The 25,877-nt window shown below is 37.2% G+C and overlaps 1 long non-coding RNA gene across 1 annotated transcript in view; it reads right to left on the reverse strand.

Moving 5' to 3' along the window:
• Positions 1-22,949, reverse strand: part of LOC148977633 (uncharacterized) — a 29,776-nt gene extending 6,827 nt beyond the window's left edge. The window contains exons 1-2 of the long non-coding RNA XR_016169598.1: positions 22,903-22,949; positions 20,400-20,481 (exon numbers count right to left, since the gene is read on the reverse strand). This is a non-coding gene — a long non-coding RNA (uncharacterized LOC148977633). The remainder of the gene's footprint in view (positions 1-20,399; positions 20,482-22,902) is intronic.
• Between the last annotated feature and the right edge of the window lie 2,928 nt (positions 22,950-25,877).

Genomic DNA, 25,877 nt, shown 5'->3' on the forward strand with positions numbered 1-25,877 from the left:
ACACCGAGCTCTCTACCAGATTTAGAGCATCACTTGGGGACCGTCTTCTGATTGGCAACCCGGGTGTTTTGTTTGTCTCAAGAGACCCAGAAATTCCCTCTCCCTCCCTCAGCCTTTTTCTGTTCTTTCAATTCACTTTCGGCAGAGGCAATCTTTGTCTCTCTTGTTCCCTTGTGATCTCTCGCTCCTCAGCAGTGTGAGCATGGAGGATGTGCGTCTCCACCTGACAGTGTACGGAATCTGCCTATCAGAGGGTTAGAGGCCTCAAACTGTCAGTCTCATGTGAATTACTTGCCTACCAACGAATTAACCTGTTTGACCAATCCCTTCCTGAGAATTCTCAGTCGTTTGGCTAAGGGATCATAAGGAGACAAGCATACAAACACACACACACATACACATCTCATCTCCTGCTAAGCTCTTCCTGTAGTAATTTATTCAAAGTCCCCTTGGATTTGTGCTTAGAGGGCGTTTTATGGGGAACTGACCTGGATCATGTTATTTTGGGTCTTTCTGTCACTCCGCTGTCATGCATGGCTGTATAGTTAATGTTCCTGGCTCTCAGTCATGTGGGCCATTCAATTATTTCACAATTACATTGTATCATTATCTATTGTTTGTCTTTCTCTACGCTTGAGCATCTATCATCCATCATACTTCCATCCATTCATATTTTCTTTTATTCATGTGTCACCATAAAGACCATTATTTTTTTTATGTTGCTCACTGGTGCTTTACCCACAATGCTCCATGTATGCTCTTACAAGCATGTTGTGTAAAATATTGATTCAAAGGCAGGTTGTGTGGTAATTAAATAAGTGGAACATTGAAGGTTTAGTCTCCCATTAAGGGACTGGCCTTTGTGACCTTGCGTGACCTTGATTTAACCCCAGATGGTTCCAGCGGAGCTATCGCTCTAAATTTATTTGAATGAAGAAAAAAAAACCTCCTAAAAGACAACTTTAATAATTGATCGAGTAAAATACCCAATTGTATATCTATTAAGAGTATTGACCTCTTTCTAATGCAAAACTTTTCACAATAAGGGTGGAATTTGAAGAATTTAAAGTCATATCATGGATTATTCTACATTACCATGTGCCTAAACATTATAAAGCATAGCTGAAACGTGATCATTTTGTTGGCTCACATAAAGTCTCAAGTCTCATTTATTTATATAGCCCTTTCAACTATGGTGTAGACCAAAGGACTGTACATCTCAAACCAACAACACAGTCTCATCCCAAGAAGTCATATAACTGACGTCTTGGGAGGTCTTTTGACCATTCGTCAATATCCGCCTTTTTAGGGCCCCCCGGGCCGTCATACAACTGACGGTTTACCTTTAACGTCAGTTAGGTGACGGGTTAGGTTTAGGTCTGGGGTAGAGTTAGGATCCGATAACGTCATCTACCGACGTTTAAGGGGGCCGTAAAAAAGGCGGATATGGTCAAAAGACGTCCCAAGACATCAGTTATATGACGTCTTGGGATGAGACTGCGCTGACAAAAAGAAAAAGAACGGAAAAAAAAGACTTGAGACAAACTTTGCAGCCGTATTCCTAACTATATTGTGAAGGTTTGTTCAGAGGGATTTGTTGATATCATTCTTGGCCTGATTTATATGACATTTTATGCCTAAAAATAGGGTGGGAATTGGCATTATTATTATTTTCTGATTTACAGGGTAACAGAATGAGATATTCATAATCCCCACTGAAAATGTCTTATCATTGATTATATCAACAAAATGCAAACATAATTTTTAACCTTGTTTTTTTTCAATGGTCAGATTCGTCACTTCAAAAAATGTGCAAATTAGTGCATATTTAAATATAGCCTGGTAAGCATATTTAAACATGTAATTACAGAACACGTGCAATACATGTTGTTCTCCTATTTATGTGAGTAATCAACTGGTAAAGTTTCATGGTGACATCTGTAAGTTAAAATTTTTATCCTATTCACCTGCAGTGTCTCGCCTTAAAGCTAGGGTATACGATTTCAAAGATTGTTCATTATTAATATCCTCGTTTAGATGCTGGTTATGGTTATATAGTACAATCCTAACAATATGAATAGAAAAAAGAACGAAAAAAATCCATTCACTCTATTGGCTGTACAGCCGCAGAAAAGTTGACCAATGTAAGCTGTGCGGCCGCACAGCTTATATTGGTCAACTGCTCTCATCCAATCACCAGCTCCACTTGAAACTCCGCCTGGCGCACACGTCTCCAACCCAACCGCACCCGCCCCCCTCCGTGCGTGAGCAAACAGCTGACAGACTGTCTATGGTAGCTAGCTAGTTGCGTCAGATCAGCAATAGATAAAGCAATGGATAAAAATATAAACGACAACAGCAAGCGGCCCCTGCTTGCCTCTACTGTAAAGTTTGGACGCAAGAGAAAGTCTGTGGAGGAAAGGTCAGAGATTAAAAAGAAATGTGAAGAACGCCGGACTCCAAGTAGGATAAATATAGCGTCCTTCATTGACCATTGGAGAAAGCTTCGGGGAGATCTGGGGCTGAAAACAACGCTGACACGGATGACTTTTTGTTGAGCAGGTAAACATTTATTTATTCTTTTATAGTGTGACGTGTTACGTGGCTTTTTATCAGTTTGACAACTTGCTCATGCTGCCGGTCGGCATTGGAATGTTAGCCGTTTAGCATCGCCGATCGCGGTTCAAAGTAATTATATTTCTTGTTCGAGGTTTCTGTTCGAGCCGATCGGAATTCGAACAAGATGCGCTGCAATAACAATTACTGAAAACCTTAGCAATACTAGTAGTATTATAATGGTGGTGGGGAGTTTAGAACATTTCATGTGTTGCTAATCTTGCCTTGACGTGAACTCAAACGTGACATACGTCAGGGATCAGGTAGCGCAGAGGGGAGGGGGGGGGTGTGTGGAGGGGCGGGATGAGTTTTTTAAAACTTCCCTACTGTCTCGACCGATTTTTAACATCGTATTCCATAGCTTTAATACAAACATGTTCCATTTCAATGGATACAATCACCATACCAAACTGAGTGTAATGGTCAACAATTTCAGACTTGCTTAATATTTGGCAAGTCCACCTTTTGCATAAATGACACCAGCAGCACTTGAGCTGGAATTAACAAAACTTGGCGGTCATGGTATCTAGAATGTTCCAAAGAGTAAAAAATAACATTAATATACATCACACATTTTGTTTCGTGAACAAGAAATAGAGCTGAATTTAAAATATGTATTCATCTTTTCCACAATTTTCTTTTTTTTTAAATTTAATGTGGTCTTGGAATTTTGAAACGAATTGTACATTATTGTACAAAATGCTTTCAATTCACTGGATGCAGTTCCCTATAAAGTACTTCCTTTCAGGTGTTCTAGATCTGCACATTACACTGCAGGCCTGTGTAGTGTTCATGAACCATTGGAGAGAAAGCATTTCTCAGCTCAGCTGTCTGCCCTCTTGTTACCTGTCCCTAAGCGGCACAATGAAACAGAGACATTACTGATACAAATAAGACTTTTTTTTTTTCTTAATTTGCAAAACATTACTTTAGCAACTCTCAAAGCTCAGGCTTGAATCCTTAAAAGCTCCATGGACCCTTTAGATGCTGATCATATGCTGCTGCGTCTGCAGTCACAGTGTTCTTTCATAAGAGCTTAAAAAATTAAAGAGGCAATGCATTGACGCTCTTGTTTCCATTTGGTCCCATTATTGTGAGACATTGTTTCTCTCTCACTGTTGATGATGGAGAAAAGCCATTCAGCCCAAGTCACGCTGATCACACTGACGAGTAACATGCATCGGCCATTACAGAACATGTCTGGCTGCTTTCTTTGCATAGCCTGACAAATGGAAGTGGCCAAAACACATAAGGACACCCTGCCTTCAGACAGCAATTCCATTAGAGGACATGAACGTTGGGAGAAGTGTATAAAATGGATTTGGAATATGGTGCACTAAGTGCAGTGAAAACCTTCTCGGCTGCCTTGTCTCATTTTGTAACTCCTCACATACAATGAGTGGGTTGTCAAAGCATATCAAACTTGTTCGGGGGATTCCTGCGTGTAGAGAGTTTAAACCGAGTGCTTAAAAAGAACAGGTATTGTTTTATCTTTGAATGAGATGCCTGAGAGTGTTAACTTCTGGTGAAGAAGTCATGTCCACCTGTACTTTGAAGAGGTCAGACTAAGTATGGAGTAACACAGTCAGCACTTTGATATGCATCAAGCACCTGATTCCCTTTTAATCAAATCCAGACTTCTTTTGGGTTAAAGGGATAGTTCACTTTGATCAAATTCATTTTTGGTATGTTTTAGCTTACCTCAAGGGCATCCACGATGTAGGTGTCTTTGTTTCAGTAGTAGTTTCAATTTTGAAATTTTTAGGTCAAACCGTTCTTTTCTGTCAGTCATATAATATAATACGGACAGTATATATATATATATATATATATACATACACTAAAATGCTGGGTTGTTTTAACCCATGGACAAACCCAAACATTGGGTTAAAATGTACTGTAATTAAAAAAAAAAATTAACCACATTTTTAGAGTGTAGTATTTACCTCTTGTAATCACAGCCACAAAGTGCCCGCACCCTCAGATGACTTGGACGTGGCTGTGGTTACAAGAGGTAAAAACTGTATAAATACTGTCCGTTTTCTCACACAATCCGCTCGTTTAGTGTCTTACGCCATCAATGTGTAAGTTTACATTTACGAATCATTAAAACATGTTTAATTTGGTCTTCTCTGTGCATGCTCTTTGAGGTGGTGACCATAGACCTCCATTATATGACTAACAGACACAAACGGTTTGACCTAAAAATATCAAAATTGAAACTACTGCGGAAATATAGACACCTACATCTTGGGGTAAGCTAAAACATACCAAAAATTAATTTCAAAGTGAACTATCCCTTTAATGTCAAAGCAAAGGAGACATATCTGGTTGTTGGCTAAAGTCAGATGTAAAAGACTGCTTTGCAAATTGTATAAGTTTATAAAACTTGAATAAAAAAAATCAATACAAGGTATGTAGTTAGCAAAACGAATGGACTTGAAAGAATACACATGACTTGCACACAATGACAAACATCAGCCAACCATCGAACCAATAAAATGTGATTACAATACATCAATATGATACAGGATTAGCTTTTAAGGAAACATTTCTTATTGCTATCAATACATTCGATTCTTATATATCCAAAATAAAATAAAATGAAACCTGTTGGTTATGTTTCTGTCTTATCCCTCATCTCATACAGTTGTTTTTCTTTTTGTTTTTCACTAATTTGTGAAGCCTTGCCAAAAAGTCCATCATTTGCTCACTTTAGGAGTTATTTATTCACAAATCGTTCTATAGACCATTTCACAAGATGTAAACAACACTGGTCCAGAAGCACTTCCTGTTTCAGTTTTTTAACACTACATAAAAGCTGGGATAAAATACAACCAACAGAACATTTAAAACTGAATCAAAAAGTTAAACAAACATCTTTAAGATTTTTTTATTTACATGTGAAATAAAGAAAACAGTTACAAACTGAAACAGGAAGTGTTTCTGGACCAGTGTTGTTTACACCTTGTGAAATGGTCTTATGAAAATCTTTTTTTTTTTTTTTTGGGGGGGGGGGGGGATTTAAGAGTTGCTATGGGTTTTAGCAACAATGGTTGGAATATGAACATGTGATCTATGTGTTGCAATTGGAGTAATAGACATTAAAGTGCACTTGTACTGTACATATAGTAAGATTTTGTCAACTGGTTAAAGGGCTGTTCACATTGAGGACGACGACTATAACGAGAACTATAAAGTTGTAATAATAAATCAATCAAATTCTAGAGAATACTGTAGTGTTCACATCACAACTATAGCAACACAAAGGAACAATTTTGTTGGAAAAAAAAACAAAACATTGACAGCCGATCAGATTCCGACCTGCTTTAATGAGCTTAAAGCGGCAGACGTCAAAACTCCAGCACACACTTAGAATAAACCATGAGATATCTTCCACTGGTGTGGGTGCTATACTTCTAGTCTTGGTGAAAAAACTCGCCTGATTTACCAAGGCGAATTGCAGCATCTCTACAGCATTGAATGCTTTCGATCCCAGGAGCACAGCTTTGTCCTCAGTTAAAGATAGAATGTTCTTATCAATTAACTGCTTAGGACACTTGATGCATCTCACCTTGGCCAGGAAATGTCCCACCAGAGACGGATTGGATTTGCCCTTTGTTTTTCTCGTCGCCTCTCTCTCCCCTTCTTTCCATACCAAATTTCTGTTCATTCTCCCTTCACTTTAAATTCATACTGTCAGCCTGTTTGCCCCTAGAAGAAAAAGTCTTCTCTGTAACCATTTGTATCCTTGGTAACAATTATGTGTCATAAAAGAAACCAGTGAGACAAAAGTTATTGTGAATCAATTCATTATTTGCCAACTCTACCATCACTTTTATAAAAATGTGAACAAAGCAATACATGGCTCATGTTAAATGCATCACAAAGGACATGTAAACATCCTTATGAATTGAATCCGAGCAACATGTGGGCAGTGATTGTTCAACATCATTCGCTGAGGCCAACGTGCTTCTCCATGTCTTAGCTTCCAACACCACTTGGGAAGCCATGGACTCTTATTTCATGCAAATACAGAGGTGAACCCCTCTAAATATTTCAACGCTGACATCGGATTATCTTCTCTCCGCGTTAAAAAATGGATTCATTCGGGGAGTTTTTGAAGTGAGCAGAGGACTGGATAACAAGGCCTCCGAGGATGATGTGTTTCTCATGTTCTTCGGCTTTAATAAACATTAGGTCCTATCACATCTGCACCTTTTAGAGCACTAACACTTGCTTACCAGTACCTAACCTTTTTTTTTTTCCCTTTCTCCTTCACAAGCAGAAATTCAAACTAGCATTGCTAAAAGATTTACAGGATCATGCAAGTTTTACGACGGTGAGTGCCGTAATGGGTTTTAGCGGTGAAACTCGGCGTCATCGTGCATGTCAAACCGGAGAGAGAAGCTGCGCCACGTACGGCAGCAAGGACTCGGCTTTCTATAAAAGTTGATGGTATGGATTAATGACACACACTGTTCAATACGTTTTCACTCGTTGAAAGGTAGATTGCATGTGAATGGTCTGATTATGCATATCAAAACTGACCATTCCATACCAGTAAGGACATTAATATATAATACAATTAACAACACATTAGGGTTTGAAGTGGCCCAGTCTTTCTCCCAGCAAAGGGAAGAGTAATTCAACTACTTTCAGGTCTCATTATGTAGTATTGCTACAAAATGAATCTAAGGGTGTATTCACACTAGAGCCCGGCCGATAAAGGATTTTGAAGGCCGATACCGATACAAATATTTTTTGGTTTTAAAATCCGATATTCCGATATATCGGCCGATATATATATATATGAAACGCGCAACAAAACACAACAGATTTCCCTAACATTAGTTATTTGTAGTTATTTATGAGTTTTAACTAAAATAATATGATAATGCATTTTAACAAGAAACTTGTTTCTTTTAATTTTGACACACGGAACAGACTGATGATATTGGCATCAGCTAGCTTTATGGTTAGCTAGTCTATGAGTGTTTAGCTTGCCAACGGGAACGGTGTAGAGTGCCCTGTGGTGGACAAACTATACAACTCCAACACTCATGACATGGTTCAAGCGTGTTTCGTCCATTTTTATTCTATTTTTTAAATATTCATTTATTGGCCATTATAACTGCCGATACCGATAGTTTGGAAAATGCCTAATATCGGCCGATAATATCGGCCTACCGATATATCGGTCTGGCTCTAATTCACACCAGGAAAGTCTGATAGTTCACTTGCTTTGGTCCGGACCAATTTTTTTATTATGATTTTTTTTGGTACGGTTCACCTTCACACTGCTCTTTTTGCAAGTGAACCATAATTTATAAACAAATCCACACTTGTGCAATGGTCGTCTATCCATTTGATAAGGATTCTCAAGTAGGGAAATCAGGAAGTGCAAAAAAGGCTCAGCATGGAGATGTTTCGTACTGCAATATTTGTTCTTTTACTGATTTTGAACATGCTCTCATGTCAACCCATTCTCATCCCAAGACGTCATATACTGAGGCTTTGGACATTTTGCCTGCATCCAATTCACATGGCCCCCATGTGCGTTAACTTTAGCGTTAATATGAGACGCAAATATATATGGGCCAGAAGGCGCCTCCTAGTGGTCTAACCCTAAACCTAACCCAGAACTAAACCTACCATAACCAAACAAAGCTCTGTGCGTGTTATATTGACGATTTAGACAAAATTTCAAAAGTGTCACTACATGACGCCCTAGGATGAGAACGTGTTGGCCTACCATGGCATGCTGACAGTGGCACTGCGCAGAAGACGGATAAGGTATAAAGTTTTCATTCATAGAGAATGTAGTAGGCTACAAAAGATCACTTTCCCATAACGCAACTCTGACTACGGAAGCCTGTTAACTCAAAGGCGCAGTGCTTTCTTGCAATTGGGTCGGTTCATTGTCACACCGTAAACGAACCGTACCGAGACCACCTATTCGGCTGGGTCTCGGTTTGGTTGTTTGGTCCGCACCCGAGTTCGATTGCTGTATTCACACCTGCCCAAAAAGTCCGCACCAAAACAAAGAACGTAATACAAGTCTGGAGCGACGCGAGTTAGTAAATGGCATTTTAATATTGAGTGAACTATTCCTTTAATCCTTTAACCAAATAAAGAGGAGCACATAGTTATACTTGCCAAACACAATACCTCTAGTTCTGATTCTGAAAGCGGCCCAAACTCTAGGTGCACGACACAAAATCAATTCCTGACTCCTTCGACTAAAAATATCCTGGACTAACCTTCTTGTGAGAGTAAAAACTGGTCTGGAATCAGTTTGTGAAGTCATTTTTTCTGAGCCATTTCAGCGGTACCTTAGAAGGAGCCAATAAATCACCTGACACCCGTGCGCCACATATTCCTGCACTGATTAGCAGAGCGCCGGACAGTGGGATATCAAACCGAGCCGAGTGTGTTTGTTTTCGGATTCGCTCAACCATTTACCGTGTGTGTGTGTGTGTCTGCTTGTCCTATTATCCAGACTTCCTGAGATCTGTGTGACAAAGTGGGCATGTCAGCCAGAAAGATGGCAGTGAACACAAATGTTTCAGTCAATTAATAATGCAACAAATTGCACTAGAGAAAGCCAAGTAGGGCAAAATAAAAATATCGGCCAGTGAAAAATATCAATTCAATCCGACAGCCCTTCATGTACATTTCATGGGTGTGATAAATGAGAAAGTCGTGTTTTAATTCTATATGTGTGTCCGTTGCAGATATCTGGTGTCAGCTTCTCTGGTAAGTTCATTTTTGAAAGATACTACCAAAGCACTTAAAATGTCAACATCAATGATCTGTACATCCCCTCGTTTATCAAAAGTTTGACTTCTTTTAAAACGGATGCTGAAAATTGTGTCGGATTAGAGGATGGACACAGGTCACATTTGTGACTGAGCTCAGAGGAGAAGCTTGTGTAATGAGGTCAAGACTTCTTGATCCGTCACTCACTACTAATTTAAGCGATTTCCCTCTCTGTTGTCTTACACACCCTTAGGGTGTTTAGACACTCGAGAAATCTTGGACGGAGAGACTGATGGATGGGAATGCTTAAGATGGGCTGTGAGGATGTGGAAACAGCCGAGTCAGTTTGAAATCAAGTGGGAATACAGCAAATTGGATTTGTTTGGGAAGTCACAGCGTTCTCAGGCCAGTGTCGACACAAGGATGGATTACTTATGGTGCATTTGGAATTTCATATATATATATATATATATATTTCTGTTAAGACATTCAGATGGTCAAGTCAGAATTTGCCGTAAACAGAATGAGAACATGGATCCATCATGCCTTGTTACCACTGTACAGACTGGTGGTGGTGTAATGCTGTTGAGGATGTTTTCTTGGCCCAATTTAGGCCCATTAGTGCAAAATTGGGCATCGTTTAAATGCCACGGCCTACCTGAGCATTGTTTCTGACCATGTCCATCCCTTTATGGCCAGTTGGCCACCATGTACCCATCCTCTGATGGCTCCTTCCAGCAGGATAATGCACCATGTCACAAAGCTCCAATCATTCCAAAATGGTTTCTTGAACATGACAGTTAGTTCACTGTACTAAAATGGCCCCCACAGTCACCAGATCTCAACCCAATAGAGCATCTTTGGGATGTGGTGGAACGGGAGCTTCGTGCCCTGGATGTACATCCCACAAATCTCCATCAACTGCAAGATGCTATCCTATCAATATGGGCCAACATTTCTAAATAATGCTTACAGCACCCATTGTTGAATCAATGCCACATAGAATTACGGCAGTTCTGGTTCACAGTATTAGTATGGTGTTCCTAATAACCCTTTAGGTTAGTGTACAACACATTCAAAACTTTGGAAAATGAGTAGCCTCATGCTCTCCAAAGCAGCATTTATTTGATGAAAAATACAGTACAAGAGTAATATTGTGAAATGTTACAACAACATAAAATAACTGTTTTGTAATTTAATATATTTTTAAGACCAAGAAACATCTCTTGTTATCAATATTGAAAAACAATATTACAAAACGTGAAATTTCTTTCAGGATTCACAGATGAATAAAAAGAAAAGCATTTATTTAAAATACATTTGGGGGGGGGGGGGGGACAACTTTAATATGCTCTTGCTGAATAAAAGTATCAATTTCTTTTAAAAAAAATGGCAGTGTAGGAACGGCATTCGTTGAGAAAATTATGACATATTCAGTATGGTCCCCCTAAAATGCCGACTCTGTCGATGCCTCATCATAAACTCTCATGGATGGGCCCTAGCTGTGACTATTAAGTTCGATTAATATGTGTTGTGATTTTAGTGACAGCACTATGTGCAAGGATGTATCAATGTCTTTATGACAGATGTGTGAAGTAAGATGCTTGTTAAAAAAACATGATTCATTTTTCAAATGTCTCAATTTGAAATTAATGTTCACACTCTTCAAAGGACAAAAAACTTGAGCATTAAAATGAGAGAACATAAGAAAAATAGTACGGCCATTACTTATAAAAATACTTTTAAATGGTATCTTTACCAAAAAAAAAAAAAAAACCTCCTATGTGTAATTAATTTTCCGTGAGGAGAAGAACTTGTCATTCACATCAGTGGTTCTCAATCTCAAATAATAAGCATACGTGGTTAGAAGACCAAAATAAACTGTAGAATACGTCCCATATTTCCATCCAGAAGCAAATCCATTTGAAAAGCATTGATTTATGTCACTTTTAAATGTTTACTGATTGCTTAAGAATCATATATTTTGCCATTCTGTTTATTATGTCAAGTTTGAGTCAAGAATAACAGATAACTGTATAAAAAATAACAAAGATGTTAATACAATTAAAAGTGAAGCGTGTTATTTCTGCACCCTTACCGGCAAGATGTTCAAACAATTAAAAGTGAAGTGTGCTATTTCTGCACCCTTACCACCATCACACAGAAATGCAAAAATGGTGACTACTTTCAAAATGGACAATAAAATGGTGAAAGCTCCTTAGATTTGACACTGATTTTGTATATCAATGGTATATATTGAATATCTGAAAAGAACGTCCCATTGATTCCAGCGGACAAATATTGAATAGTTCCCATTCATTTTTTTTTTTTTTTTTTTTTTACTAGCCTATCTCTTGTCATACCCAGCACTATTTATCTTTCCACAAACTTTCATGCATGACATCACTGCTTGTGGAAGAGGCCTTATCTCATGGTTCCTAGACAATGGGCCTAAAGAAATGCCACCGTTTCTAGCACAAGTCAATGTGAAAGGGCAGGAGCGGAAATTAATCTAATGGGAAAGGCATTTAATTCTCTGCTTAAATAGTGTATAAAACAGATAATTAATACATGCACAATGATAGTCTCTCTGAGCTCTTTCTCTCTCCTTCACTCCCTTGTTGGAAATATATGTCTCCCAGATGGTATAAAGTTACTAAGCAACAAGCAGCTGAGCAAAGGATGGTTAATTTATTTTAAGGTATTAACTTCACAAAGCTCTTCTCTTCCTAGGGAGGACGCAAAGGACATGGCATGATATTGAATCATTCACCCTTCTGTTTGCAGTTGTTTCACACAGCTCATCCATATTGATGTTGTGGTAAGGATCAGTATTTCTCTCAAGACGAAAAGTTAATGTGATATAGCAGTTTAACTTAAGAGAGATTTAGCCAAAATGGAATGCCATTACAACAACCACCAAACAAAACTTCATAATAGCTCAAATTTGAAAAACTGCCAATGGCATAAGTTCATTCTGGCATTGCTCCAGACCCTCATATTAAGAAATATTTCATAATAAGTGCATAATTTTCATATTGCTAATGCCATGACCACAATGCAAAAACACTACAACCTTTGCAACTTCTCTCATGGTCAGAAATGTTAGATCCCTTGCCAACAAAATAGAGGAGCTAATGATGCTAATGAGGAACCAGTGGGAGTACTGCGAGTGCCACAATAGGCTTAATGGAAAAACATGCCAACATTTTTGCAAACTCCAAAAACGTACCTATGCATACAATTCACTGCAGGTTCCAGTTGAACACTAGAGGTAATACAACACCAACAATTTATATTCCATTTCACACAAATTAGGATTACAAGGGCAGATTACTGATTAACTCTTTCCCTGACAGCATTTCTTAAAAAAAAAAAAAAAAAAAAAAGTTGCCACCCACCATCTGACATTTCATGGCCTCTAGAATATGCTATTGTATGAATATCTGAACATGCAATATATCAAAAGAAAGAAGAGACCATCTTATTATTCTAGCTTCATGCATTATTTTATGCATCAACACTTGAATGTGGCTAAGTTTCATAAAGCAACATTTTGAGCAAAAAGATGAGAAAATGTTTTTGATCAAAACATAGAGGAGTAGATCAAGTAAGTTCATTTAAACCCTCAAAGCTTGCGCAGTTCCCGGGCCGTCATTTCATTCTGTAGTATTAGGAGTTTGATTTATATGAAGTTAATTGTTGATCATGGCATATTTTTCATATGCATCTGCTATTCTGCGTAGATATGATTGCTTGTTTCTGCTTCTGCTTTTCCTGTGTTTTGATCTGGAGACACTGTACCCGTTCAGTAGATGCATAATAGTGCCCCCTACCATACCGGTCTACTAATGAAAGTTAGTCAACATGTAGATGCAATGTTACTTATAGTTAGTAGAATGTCTGTATAAGTGTAGGTGGTAGATTATTTTCAAATGAGAGAGCATTAATTATAGTGTCACTCACCGGAAATTTAATTTACGAACTGCTGTGATAGGTATTCAACAACCGTCAGTGCCGGCCCAAGCCTTTTGGGGGCCCTATGCAGAATTTGACTTGAATTTGACTACACGGAGTCACCTGTGCTTGACGATTATAGACACAAATATCCCGTAATAATGATACATTATAAATTAATACAGTGAGATTATGATAAGTACAAAATAAATACTTCATAAAAAATAGATAGCCTACTTATATATATATATATATATATATATATATATATATATATATATATACACACCTATATATATATTTTTTTTTTTCTCTTCTTTACTCTTTTACAAAGACTTTTTTTTTTATTATTTATTTATTTTTTTTATTATTTTATTAATGATGTACTGGTGCTCGTTGTAAATGTGCGTGTGTGCAATGTATTTTTCCCCCTCTGGGCTTGCCGTAGATAAGAATGGTTCAATTGCTGCTCAAAAAATACCATAAATAATCATGCAAACATACTTTTATCTTGCTCTTTTTTTCTCCTCCTCTGTCATTTTCTTCATTCTATTTTCGGCACCAGAGGGATACGTCCTTTTTTGTGACGTGGCTTAACATTACCGTGAGCGACTTTTCTATGCACACGCGAGGTGTCTAGAACAGTGGTTCTCAAACTTTTTCAGGAGGAGGCCCCCTTGTGTAGGGTGAATCCTTTTGTGGCCCCCCAAAAGAAAACTCATAACGAAAACATCCTCAAAACGTACAATTTTACTTACAAATTTTAGATTGTACCAAAAACAAATGAATTTGTACAATGCTGGAACAACAGTTCTGTTTTTAGCTTCATGTCTTTGAATATACAAAATTAGTTAAATTGTACATTTCATTAAATATAACATTTTTTTTTATAAAAAATGGTTTTGACAGTTAACAGTAATATTGTCTGAAAAGTGCAACAAAAGCATTGAATACTGAACATTTGTGATGTTCATAGTAAAAGATAAACACTGAAAAATTAATTTGCTGATTGTAAAAAAGTGCATTAAACTTCTTACATTAAGGTAGTAAATGACAGTGGCTCAAGTTTGGTTTGCAAATTTGAACAGCAATCTGTTTTTTCAGCAAGAAACAAAAAAAAAAATTCTACTCTACTTAAAGAAATACTTTTTCAATATAGAAGACATACAATTTTATACAAGTTTTACAATATAAAAGAAATCATGCAATGCAGATTTCACATAGGACAATCCAAACTTACATACAGGTAAAATATTTTTTTTTTTAAAAATTCATATTCTAGAATTTCTTTGCGGCCCCCCTAGCGCCATCTAGTGGCCCCCAGTTTGAGAACCGCTGGTCTAGAATATGCGCATGACTTAGCAGCAGTTGTATGGAGGTATGTTAATCAGGAAATCAGAAATTTCTTGTCTTTAATTTTTTCATTCATTCTTAATTCATTTATGTCACTACTTAAAGTCATCTAAAAAATTATTTTAGATTTTTCGACTCGATTGTGGGGCCCCCTGGTGGCCAATATGCCTCAGGCCGGCCCTGACAACCGTTATAAAACATTTCCACATTCACATTGAGGAAAACTGAATGCGCTTTTAGCGCCTCTCACGGGCATTTGAAATGCGGCAAAATATGAACGAAGCAATATTGCAAAAATGTCGCCACAGGTACGTTTTCCCAATAAGCCTGGGTCGGCGAGAGACAGATTCCCGCTGATACTGATATCATTGAAGGTTTCCTAATAAGAACAGTGGGAAACGAGAGGTAAAACAGCCAAAGAACAACTACTCACACCAGACACTGAGCTGCCATTGAGGCTAGCCTGCAGCAATATTGCGCACGTGGAAGTTTTCGAATGTACTCTAACAGTGGTAAATGTCACTCCCACTGCTGATACACTTTCAACATGTCATGTGACTCACAACAGGTTGCACATACAAACTCTATTTTAACCACCATCGGCTCATTAAGTGTCCTTCCTGGTGCAATAACACTTCAGATTCGCCATATACTGGCCCCAGATCATGCTGTATGGGAGTCAAGGATGTGTTCACCTCCCAACAACCTTACTCACCTTCGTGCAAGCAGTCAGTGACCACAGCGAGCAGTGAAGGGACGATCAGCTGGGGTTTAAACGCCTGGGGCAACCTGCGACCTGGAAGCGCTTCTGAATGAGAGGAAGAGGTGCCTTAAGGGCACACGATAACGAGGAACTAAGACACAAATAGAGGTAGCTGAGGGTGATGGGGGTGAGGTTGTCTACAGGAGGACCATGTAGGACAGGCAGTGTGAAGTATGTGAAATGTGAAAACTACATTGCCAAGACCTGACCCTGTTCTCCATCATTTCTTGGACCCTCCATAGGGTTCATCTATGAGTCACACATCATCTACTGCTGGATGCTACATTTAGAAGAGGCGGACAGTGTATGAGCCCTTTAATACAACCCAAGACAAGAAAAGGAGAGCAAAGGTGGACACTTCTGACAGGTGGACAACATCTAACCTGGAGGCCACAATTTGTTCAGCTGCAGAACTGTGTTTCTGAGCTGTTTGTAAGCATTACTGTTGCTCCAGTGTACAATCTCCACACCTGATTTCCAAGCATAAGTCTGAGAAATGCAATCTGTAGAAGCTTCCAGACGGCTCTGCAATCACTCCGAGGGAAAGGAGGAGGAATAAAGGGGTTTGGTTTTCAATTTGTGTTGAGTGGTGTCAGATCAACCAGCTAAAGTAAGTCTACAGACATGAGGTGGATGCTAATGTCCAAGAAGATAACTCTATTTCCCAGGTCCCTTTGGGAACATACAGTAGGAGTGACCTTCTGTACTTCATGGGGCAATAAGACAGGGGGATGCCAATACATGCAATCTCATCAGACAGGCTGTCTCAATTGTTGAGATACGGTCCAACAGATTCGACCCGGAGTCCCACAGAGATGGTGGCTGAAGGAAGAAAATCGGCCAAGCAAGATCTCAAATGACATCTTCCATTCTCCTCATATGACCACTATTGCACAGTAAATAATCCAATCTTAAACTGCACATGAACAGCTCTGCTTTAAGGTACAATATGCAGGATTTTTCTCCACCAGGGGGCGCTAACCTCTTACAATAACAAAGGCGTATATTGATGACGTATATTAAGCAGAATTATGGATCTTGTCATCAGGCTGATGGATCTTTTATGGATGAGTGAATACAGTGAATACAGTGAATACAAGTAGGGCGCAATTGCTAATGAGAAACAGATATCAGCGCCACACGCTATGCGAGTCCCACGGATATACAAGGATAAATAGAACTGCACACAATTGCTGGATTACTCACACTGGTCAGTTTATCAGACAAATTAAACTTGAGGTAACGCAGCGCTGTTTCACTTGCTCTAACAGTTATACTATCACACTAAATGCCATTTGAGTGTGTTGAATGTTGTTAGTTAGGTTGTGGGTTGGCTGTGTGAGACTAAGTTCATTAAGCTAGGTCAACATTAGAAAAACATACAGATCATATTGTAACATTTCATCATGTTGAACTAAATAACATTGATTAGTTTTATTTACATTTGCTCACCTGTCTAATAAAGTAACGTACATGCAACACTCGCGTCTCTAAGTCGAAGTTAGTCGCGGACGTGCTCTCGGCATCTCGAAAGATGTTGATCTTCGTTTTAGTCCTCTTTTTGTCTCAAAGTCTGCTTGGCATGGTCCATTATGTATGAACAAAACAACAGCGTGTGTGTCCCGCTAGGCATAGCGGGCATAACCCAGTAGTCAACGTCTGTCGCCATGGTTACTATGGTAGTACGAGGTCAAACCTGGCGGAAACCGGTGGTAACGCGGATATGACGCCATTGACTGCTCACCCCTGCTCACGCGCCCCGTTTTCACACGTCCCGAAAATTGCAATTTTCTCACGATTTACAAATAGTTTGAAACATTTGGGATATTGTAAATAATTAACTTAACAAAATATATAACACTGGCCTAGTGTTTTGTTTTTTGGATTTTACTGCAAAAATCCTACATAACGTTTAACGTTTAAGACATTTAAGTCCACTATAGCCATTTCACCTGTCTAATAGGTAGAATAAAGTAATTAAAGAACAAAATAATAATAAAATACAAAATGTATTTCAATAGTAATATTAAACTAAATAAGCATATGTGACCCTCGATTACAAAACCAGTCACAAGTAGCACGTACATTTGTGGCGATAGCCAACAGCCAACAATTTTTCATTTTATGCCAAAATCATTAGGATATTAATTAAACGTCATGTTCCATAAAGATATTATGTACATTTCCTACAGTAAATATATAAAACATTTATTGTTGTGAGTGATTGCAGCACAATTGCGACCATAAATGGGCAACTTTAAAGGCGATTTTCTTAATGTTTCGAATTTTTTGCACCCTCAGATTCCAGATTTTCAAATTGTATCAATTATATTTTTAATATATATTAAAAACCTTTTTGTTTGTTTGTTTTAATTAAATAAATATATATGCATAATAAACTTCTTTGAAAAACATTTTAGTCTTACTGACCCCAAACTTTTGAACGGTAGTGTACTTTTCAACCATAGGTTTTGTTTGTGAGTTTTCTTAAGGCTGCTCACTAGTTATAGATTAAAGCAGTGGGAATTAAAATGAAAATTATGGGAATAAATGTACATACATGAATTCCCATAATTTTCATTTTATTTAAAATCTGTATTTGTTCATTAATATCTGTATTTCTTTTACCACAACATCTTTGTTTTCTCAACTTGGCTCCCGTTGCATCAGTATAGCCACATAAACATATTTGCTAGCTTGTGTGGTGTAAATTATAAAGCAGGACTTCAGATATCAGCTTGTCTGCCAGCTTTGCTTTCAGCTGCATCAGTCAGAACTTTGGCAGAATTCACATTCAGCTGAGTCAAAGCATAAATCTACACACAAATTACAGAAAAAAATATAGATTTTCAAAGAAATTACTTGTATACTTTCCACTTGACTATTAATATTCTATAATGATGATGGAATGATAGAAGCGTGAATGTATTTTTGATGTTATACCACAACATAAAAATGTACGTTTGAAGTGAAACTGTCAGATCTAAAAGAGTGACTATCAGGCTTAAATAGTGCCGAAGGAGACGGTTAACAAATAATGGAGATAATATATGTCAGGGGGATATAGGGTAAACTAGGTACAATTTGAGCTATTGAAATATTGTCATCTGTGCTGTTGGAAAGCAATATTTTGACTTGCCTGTGTACATGTAATTTTAATGGTAAAAATCACACATGCGTCCAATCTGACAGTGATCAGTACTGACAGATTAAACAGCAAACGATCACAGTCTGTCTAATCACTGTCTGTTTAAAGAGCTGCGTGTCAACTAGCAGCCGCAGGCTAGTGATTAGTATAGGTCTTTTTTTTTTTCTTTTTTTTTTCAGAAAAGCTGCCTGAACTTAATAATCAGATAAGATTTTGTGTTTTGATAAATACTATGGTTTTAGGATGTGTTTGATAAAGGCAAAACAGACCATTGCTTGAAAAAACACACATCTCCATGAATCCGGTTAAAACTTCTAATAAAGATTTAGAGGTTAATCTAGTACTAAACCTAAATCGTGAGCTGTCTCTAAACCTCCATCTTAACAGCATTCTAAAATTCATTACAAAATAAAAGACCTCTAAAAGGGTGTTAAAATCAGAATAAATCAAGTTTCAACTGACTTTTACTGCTGTTGTGTTGTTTTTCTGAGTGAAATGGTTTATCAAGAAAAGAAACACACAATTGAATTGGAATGGAGGCATATCTGAATGCAACTAGCTTAAAGGGGTCATATGATGCTATTTTCAAAGTCAATTATTCAGTTTATATTGTGTGTGATAGAATAGGGTATATTTTAATGTTCAGAAAACATTTTTTTTTTTTTTACATTCTGAATTTTATTGCAGTACCTCTAGTCCCAGGCTGTCTGAAATGCTGTGATTGAGTTCCGGTTTCGACAAAGCCCCTCCTTCCAAAAAGCCCAGCGGGCTCTGATTGGCCAGCTGACAGTGCATTAAGATTGGCCAAACACCTCAATGTAGAGCCAGACCGATTTATATTTAATATAAATTTTATATTTATATAGAGACATTGATAGCTGAACTCTGCTCTTTAAATGAGACATTTCTCATCCTCCCAATTTCGAACAAACTGCCGATGTGTATTACACCTTGTGTGTGGACCCATTAACTACTTGTTTCAAAGCAATTTTCTAAATGTCTAAGGCTCAACAGCATTACAGAGGTTTTGTTCTCTTTGTCATACAATCACTGCCAACCAGTGTGGCTGACCAGAACTGGCAACACTTAGCACGACTGCAATGAATCTATGCTTGAACGCCAGAGGTTTGAAGCTACTAGACAGACAAATTTTCAAAAGCCAGAACCAAAAAAAAAATGCCTCATTATACGATTTTTCATCTGGCGCTAATTTAATAACTGAATCTGAAGCAGACTGGCTCAAAGCATGGTGCATGAAAACCATCACCATTCTTATACAAGACCCAAAAATCAAAGATATAAGGCTTTTTAATGGTTTCAAAGTTGGAAAACTGCTGCCAAAATCGGCACAGTAACAAACCTGTCCTACTTTTTTAAGTATTAACCCAGTGGCAGCCACTGTGAATAGCTCAATGTAATGTTCAATAGAACTTTCGATGCTATTCCTCGGATTTGTAAAGCCTGTCTTAATTATGATGAATTATACTATTTCGAGTAACAGCTTGCCCAGACTCACTGTTCCTTGATGTGAATAGGCTATTGACCTATAGGTAAAACAATAAATCTTGCCTTTCATAGTGAGAGGGCACTCTGCGCTGCATCAAACATAATTAATACACCTCTTTCTGCAATATCATTGCAATCTTTTTATTGTTATGGACCGAGGGCCTCACCAACAATCTGTCAATTTACAAGCCCGCCTGAAAAATTCCCATCTTCGCAATTTCTGTTAGACAGGTTTGGAACAGCAGCTAGTTTCAGATGTCAACATTACAAAGCTGTATATCAAGAAAACTGTACCTTTCTCGCTGGATATGAAGTGAAGCTTGCTATAGCTGGTGTGTTGTAGCCCGGACAAATCCTAGCGGTGAAAAATGAGTTTCTGTTGTAACAAAAAAAGATGTAAACATATTCATTATCCACCTGCTGAGGCAATCACAAGAACACAATACATGCACTTTTTCACAAGTTGCTTTGACATGACAGAAATTAAATGAAATATATGACTTGGTCAGTCAGCCACTCAATCAGTAACGTTAGTATTTCTACATTTAGGAGAAATGATTTCACTCCAGTAGAAAGAGAATAGTACTGACACTGTCGCTTCAGAAATTTGAAACCACTTTTTTTTTTTTTTAAGTTAAATGATTTGCAAATAATACTGAAAACTTCAACATGTGTTTGATATGCACTCAATGTCATAGCTATCTCTTAGACAAAGTGGTTTTGGGAAACATTGACTTTAGGCCACAATTAATTTATCACAACCAATATGATAGTTCAAGCAGATGAATGACTAACATCTAAACAATAGGTTTAAACTGTGTTTCAAAGAACCTTTTTGTGGAACTACTTTCTTGGGTTATGGATTCATGATTCTAAATTGCCACGTTATAACTAAAAATTATGACTCAGGAGGCTTCCAAGAAAACGAGTAACAATGCAGCTTGATGTTACGCTACTTTTATACAAGAAACTATGTAGTTCAATAAACAAGAAATTTAAACTGTAGGCTATAACTTACATTTTACACCAGCAAGTCAAAATATTTCCGAAGTAGTTCCAAAAAGCTCAGAGTTCCTGAATAATTCGGCGATTTTGAGCAAATAATGCCCCTTCCGATGACCCCTTTAATAGAGCTTTTCATTGTGTTTGAACTTGGACACAAATATAAAGAAATGGGGTCGGTGCTTAACTCAATAAGTTCAGTAACGTTGGATATATATTCACAGATTAGCGTGTATGGTTGTTAAAACACAAATTACACTTATTCGCAGTAACGTAGACAACGAGCTACAACCCAAAATTCGTAACGAGCTTATAAATTGAACTATGAGCAGGCGATCGAGAGACACGTCCGACGAAGGGACCGTCTGCAAAGTGCAATGTAAAACTTCAGTAATTAACGTCGTCAGTGTTACACACTGTAGTGTCACAAATTCAGTTTGGCACAACACTGTTTGGCAAGTAATAAAAAATTACTTAAAACGTTTGGCAAACACATAAAAAATAAGTAGGCCTATTCTTTACACAAATGATATTGCAGCTATAACTTAGAACCATAGCTTTTGCATTATATTTGATGGCATTATACTGTATAATAGTGTGAAGTTATTAATGTTTTTTTTTTCTAAAAACGGTGTGAAGTTATTGATTTTGTTTCATAATAAATAGCCTAACCATAACACTGATGCTTTTCTTATCAAACTAAGTATTGTATAGGCTAACTAACCTTAACTTACAACCATTGCATTATATTTGCTTACTGCATTTGATGGCATTATACTGTATAGTGTGAAGTTATTTTATTTGTATTTATTTATTTTTTTCAAAAAACAGTGAAGTTATTGATTTTGTTTCATAATAAATAGCCATAATAAATTTTCATAATACACTGTATATAATATATAGATATACATAGGGCCTGAAATTAACACCCAACCACCTGCCAAATGTGGGTGAATTTAGCTATTGGCAGGTAACACTGTCAATGTACCTGCCACATTGGAAGTCCGCCATTGCGTTGGACTTTAGCTAAAATGTGGCGGCACATTACTGGGGTAAAGAGGCCAGCTGAAACAAACAACCAACAAAAAGATGAGGATGAGAAAAAGAAAAGTAAAGATTTATAACATGTAACTATTGTTTCGTAAGGTTCATGTGATCACAAAGAAGATGAGGCCCTTTTCTGACACGTTTGGATGTGCGAGTACTAAACTATTGGTGAGATGGGATGAGATAATGTAACACTGATGTAGGCTACAGTACAATGACAGTTGCACAGATGTGTGTGCATTAGGGTGACCATATTTTGATTACCAAAAACCAGGACACTCAGACCAGCAAACACATGGGCCAACTCAAATGATACTCAAAGATACCTTATTAATTTCAATACATTTAAAGTAGGTTATGCCTCCTCTGTATGGATGGATAATGGTTATATTTGTTGTATGAAAAACAGGACAGTTGGTCACCCTAGTAGTGTGCGTGTGCAACTGTGCATGTTGGGAGTTGGGAACTGGTGAGAAAATGCCTGGTACCCGGTAACTCTACCAGTAATAACAAAATTAGTTCATAGTTAACAGTTCCTGAACGCTGTAAAAGCTGTTAAGACGTGTCTACGTGACTGTGGTGGATGCTGGTGAGCCTGGGTCAGGTCAGTTTGAGGTTTTGTTTAATGGAATTTGTTTACAGTAAAGAATACACAACAACATTATTTTGGTTTAATAAACTTTATTTAAACTTTCGTTTGATGTTAAGTGCGCACACACTTTAGCATTTAGTTTAAGTTTATTCTTACCGTTCTTTTTGTTTGTTTGTTTGTTTGATACGTCGGAGTCCCGTGAGCTGGTGCACCATCAAAAGGGGTTTGCGTGGAAACATTGGACGTATTTATATGGTTCCGGCCGATGATCGGGCCACAACCATTCCGGTTTCTTCTCCGGGGGAACTCCAAGGACTATTTTGCTTGCTTTTCTTTTGTTTGTTTAAAAGAAGTATATTTATTAAGTGAAGTCATTTTATAGTATTTGAGGTTTTTGTTTATGTATATTAGGTGTTTTCATATTCGTTTATTGTGTGTAATGGCCATTATATCAGGCAATATTTTTGCGAGGGAAAGTAAAACAATTCTCCCATCCCAATTTTTTTTTCCACCTTCACGTCGTTTATGGGTTCCTTGTCAGTGCATGCATCGGTGTTTTTGAATGAATCGATTGAGAAAGAATTAATCGTTCCTGAATATATCAGCAATTCTTAACCGGTTGAACAAATTATTCAGCCACTTACTAAATATATATTTCGTTTTCTATATGACTCGTCGCTTTTTGGATGTTTAAAATGTTCACTGAATCTGTGCTTTTGAATAGATTATGCAAATGTTTTGATGACTCATTCCTAAATAAAATGGACATAATCAGTGCTTTTGAAAGAAATCGGTTGACAATGAGTCAATGACTCACTTATAAAGACATTTGACTCAGACAAAGACAATGACTCGCTTATAAAGACATCAAGTCACTTGCTTGCCACGGTACCTACTTAAATAAATGACGATTTAGGCTTAAGGAAGGGTCTGTTTATTAAATTAAAAATTATTTTAATATTGATTTACAAGATCCCATAAGTAAATGTTAAAATGTTTGTGCTCCCCTCTGCTATGTCAGGAGATTTTTAGTTCAGCTTTACACACATTAGCATGGCCATGCATAAGCAAATACCCTCCTGTTTACTTGGAAAGCTTGAAAAAATGCCACCCTAGCAAAATCATTATTAACCGATGTGTGTGAGCGTGAGAGTGCATTTATGTGTGTTTGCTTAATTAATACTACAGAGATCCCAGTGCTGGTCAGAGATGCTCAAGCCTTTTTAGCATTTTTGTAAAGTTGTGCACCACATCACATTATTATTTTTTGCATGCTGCTGAATTCTCAAGATTTTAACTCTCTGGAATACTGCAATAAAGCAAGTTATTTGTGAGTTTATTTTTTTAGAGATCTTTTTGTGTTTGTTTGATGTCATATCAAACACCCAAGGATAGAGAGACTTTAATGACTTTAATATGTTTTTAGGATACCTCAATTATTTCAGAACAGAGCAGAACTCACATTTGAAGCAAGTTGTGAAGATGCCAAATTTGAATTGTTGCCAAGTTATCACTTTAAAAATTTCACTTTAAAGTAGATGCTGTTTTCACAATACTGTATACTCTATATAGCAATAAATAGCGTACAAGTGCAACAGATGCTATATAGAAAAAGTGCAAGTAGAAGTGATATACTTATATGCTTTTACAGTCTTTTAACTTCAGTATACAGTGGCAATAAATACATTTTCAGAATAAAGCTACAAGCGGGATATTATTCACATCACTGTCACTCGAGACGTCAAGATAAAGCAAAGGATTGAACAACTGGTGTACGGAAATCAAATGATTGAGTGACAACAAGTGATTGTCTGATAAGTTACCAGACATTAAACATTTCTCAATAGGGAGGAATCTCAGTGAATCAAAGACATGAAAACCAGCTGGATTCTTCTTTTAGTTGTTTGAGAAACCTAAATGCTGATTATTTCAGGGTTACAAAGAAGTCAGACAGACAGACAGAATCTGCAAGCATGTCCTTGGGCTAAACGTCTGAAGCCAGTAACAGCATCCAAGTCAAATAAGTTATAGTTCACTGTTCTGGAGTTTGGTAAAAACACAGGCCAAGATGCTACAATTTCAACTAGATGGATGGAGATATTAAAAACTCAACATTTTATTTGATACACTTTCTGCATGGCAGGTTAATCACGGAAATTCTTTGATGTCAAGTGATGCTTGGGTGTGTTTTTGCTGAGACAGATTTTTGTAAAGATGTCCGACAGCAAAAAGATGTAAAATGACATAAGATATTAAGTCTTGATTTCAAAGAAATCCAATGAGGTTTAGTGAGGTGAATACTTAAAGCAAGAAGAACCTATGTGCCAGTGGGTCAGAAAAATCATCTTAATTCAAAGGAAAAACAAGTTTGCTTTTCTTTGCCATTGGCAAATAATCCGTTCTTGTTTGAGGCATAAAAATCAAGAGTTGATATATTATGGCACTTTCTTCGTAAGTAAATTCATCTTGTTTTAATGATGTTGGAGATGTTGGAGAACACACAAAAAAATGGGTACGATAATTTTGTTGGCAGTGAATATGATATTTTCTTTTGAATGGCATGGTAAATGTCCATATCCATCCATTCTCCAAAATGTTTGTCCTCTCTAGGGTCGCAGAATGCTTTATATATATTGAATACCAGCAGAATGGTGACAGAGCATGTTTGTATATTTTCTGCTTCGAATATGAGAATGTCAATGGGTGTGGGAATCCAATTAAGAGATACACTGTCTTCTCTTAGAAAATGATTCAAAATAAAAATATAGACATACCCAAAGCATTAATTAATGCACTCAATCACTCAGGTGAACCATACTTATATATATATATATATATATATATGAAGAGTTCAGATGCAAAAGCTTCTAAGTGCCATTTGAAATTTTCTTCTAAAATGATCATTTTTATCAAGCTTGTATATTTAAGTTCAGTAATTTCACTTAAATGGCAATGAAGATTACCTATTTATTGTCTTTTAAGTAAAATTACTGAACTTAAATATACAAGCTTGATAAAAATGGTCATTTTAGAAGAAAATTTCAAATTGCATTTAGAGGCTTTTGCATCTGAACTCTTCATATATATATATATATGGCATATATTATGTTGACTGTTTTCTTTGTTTTATC

This window comes from Pimephales promelas, chromosome 8 (assembly GCF_988280905.1).
Source record: "Pimephales promelas chromosome 8, fPimPro1.hap1.1, whole genome shotgun sequence".
NCBI lineage: Eukaryota > Metazoa > Chordata > Actinopteri > Cypriniformes > Leuciscidae > Pimephales > Pimephales promelas.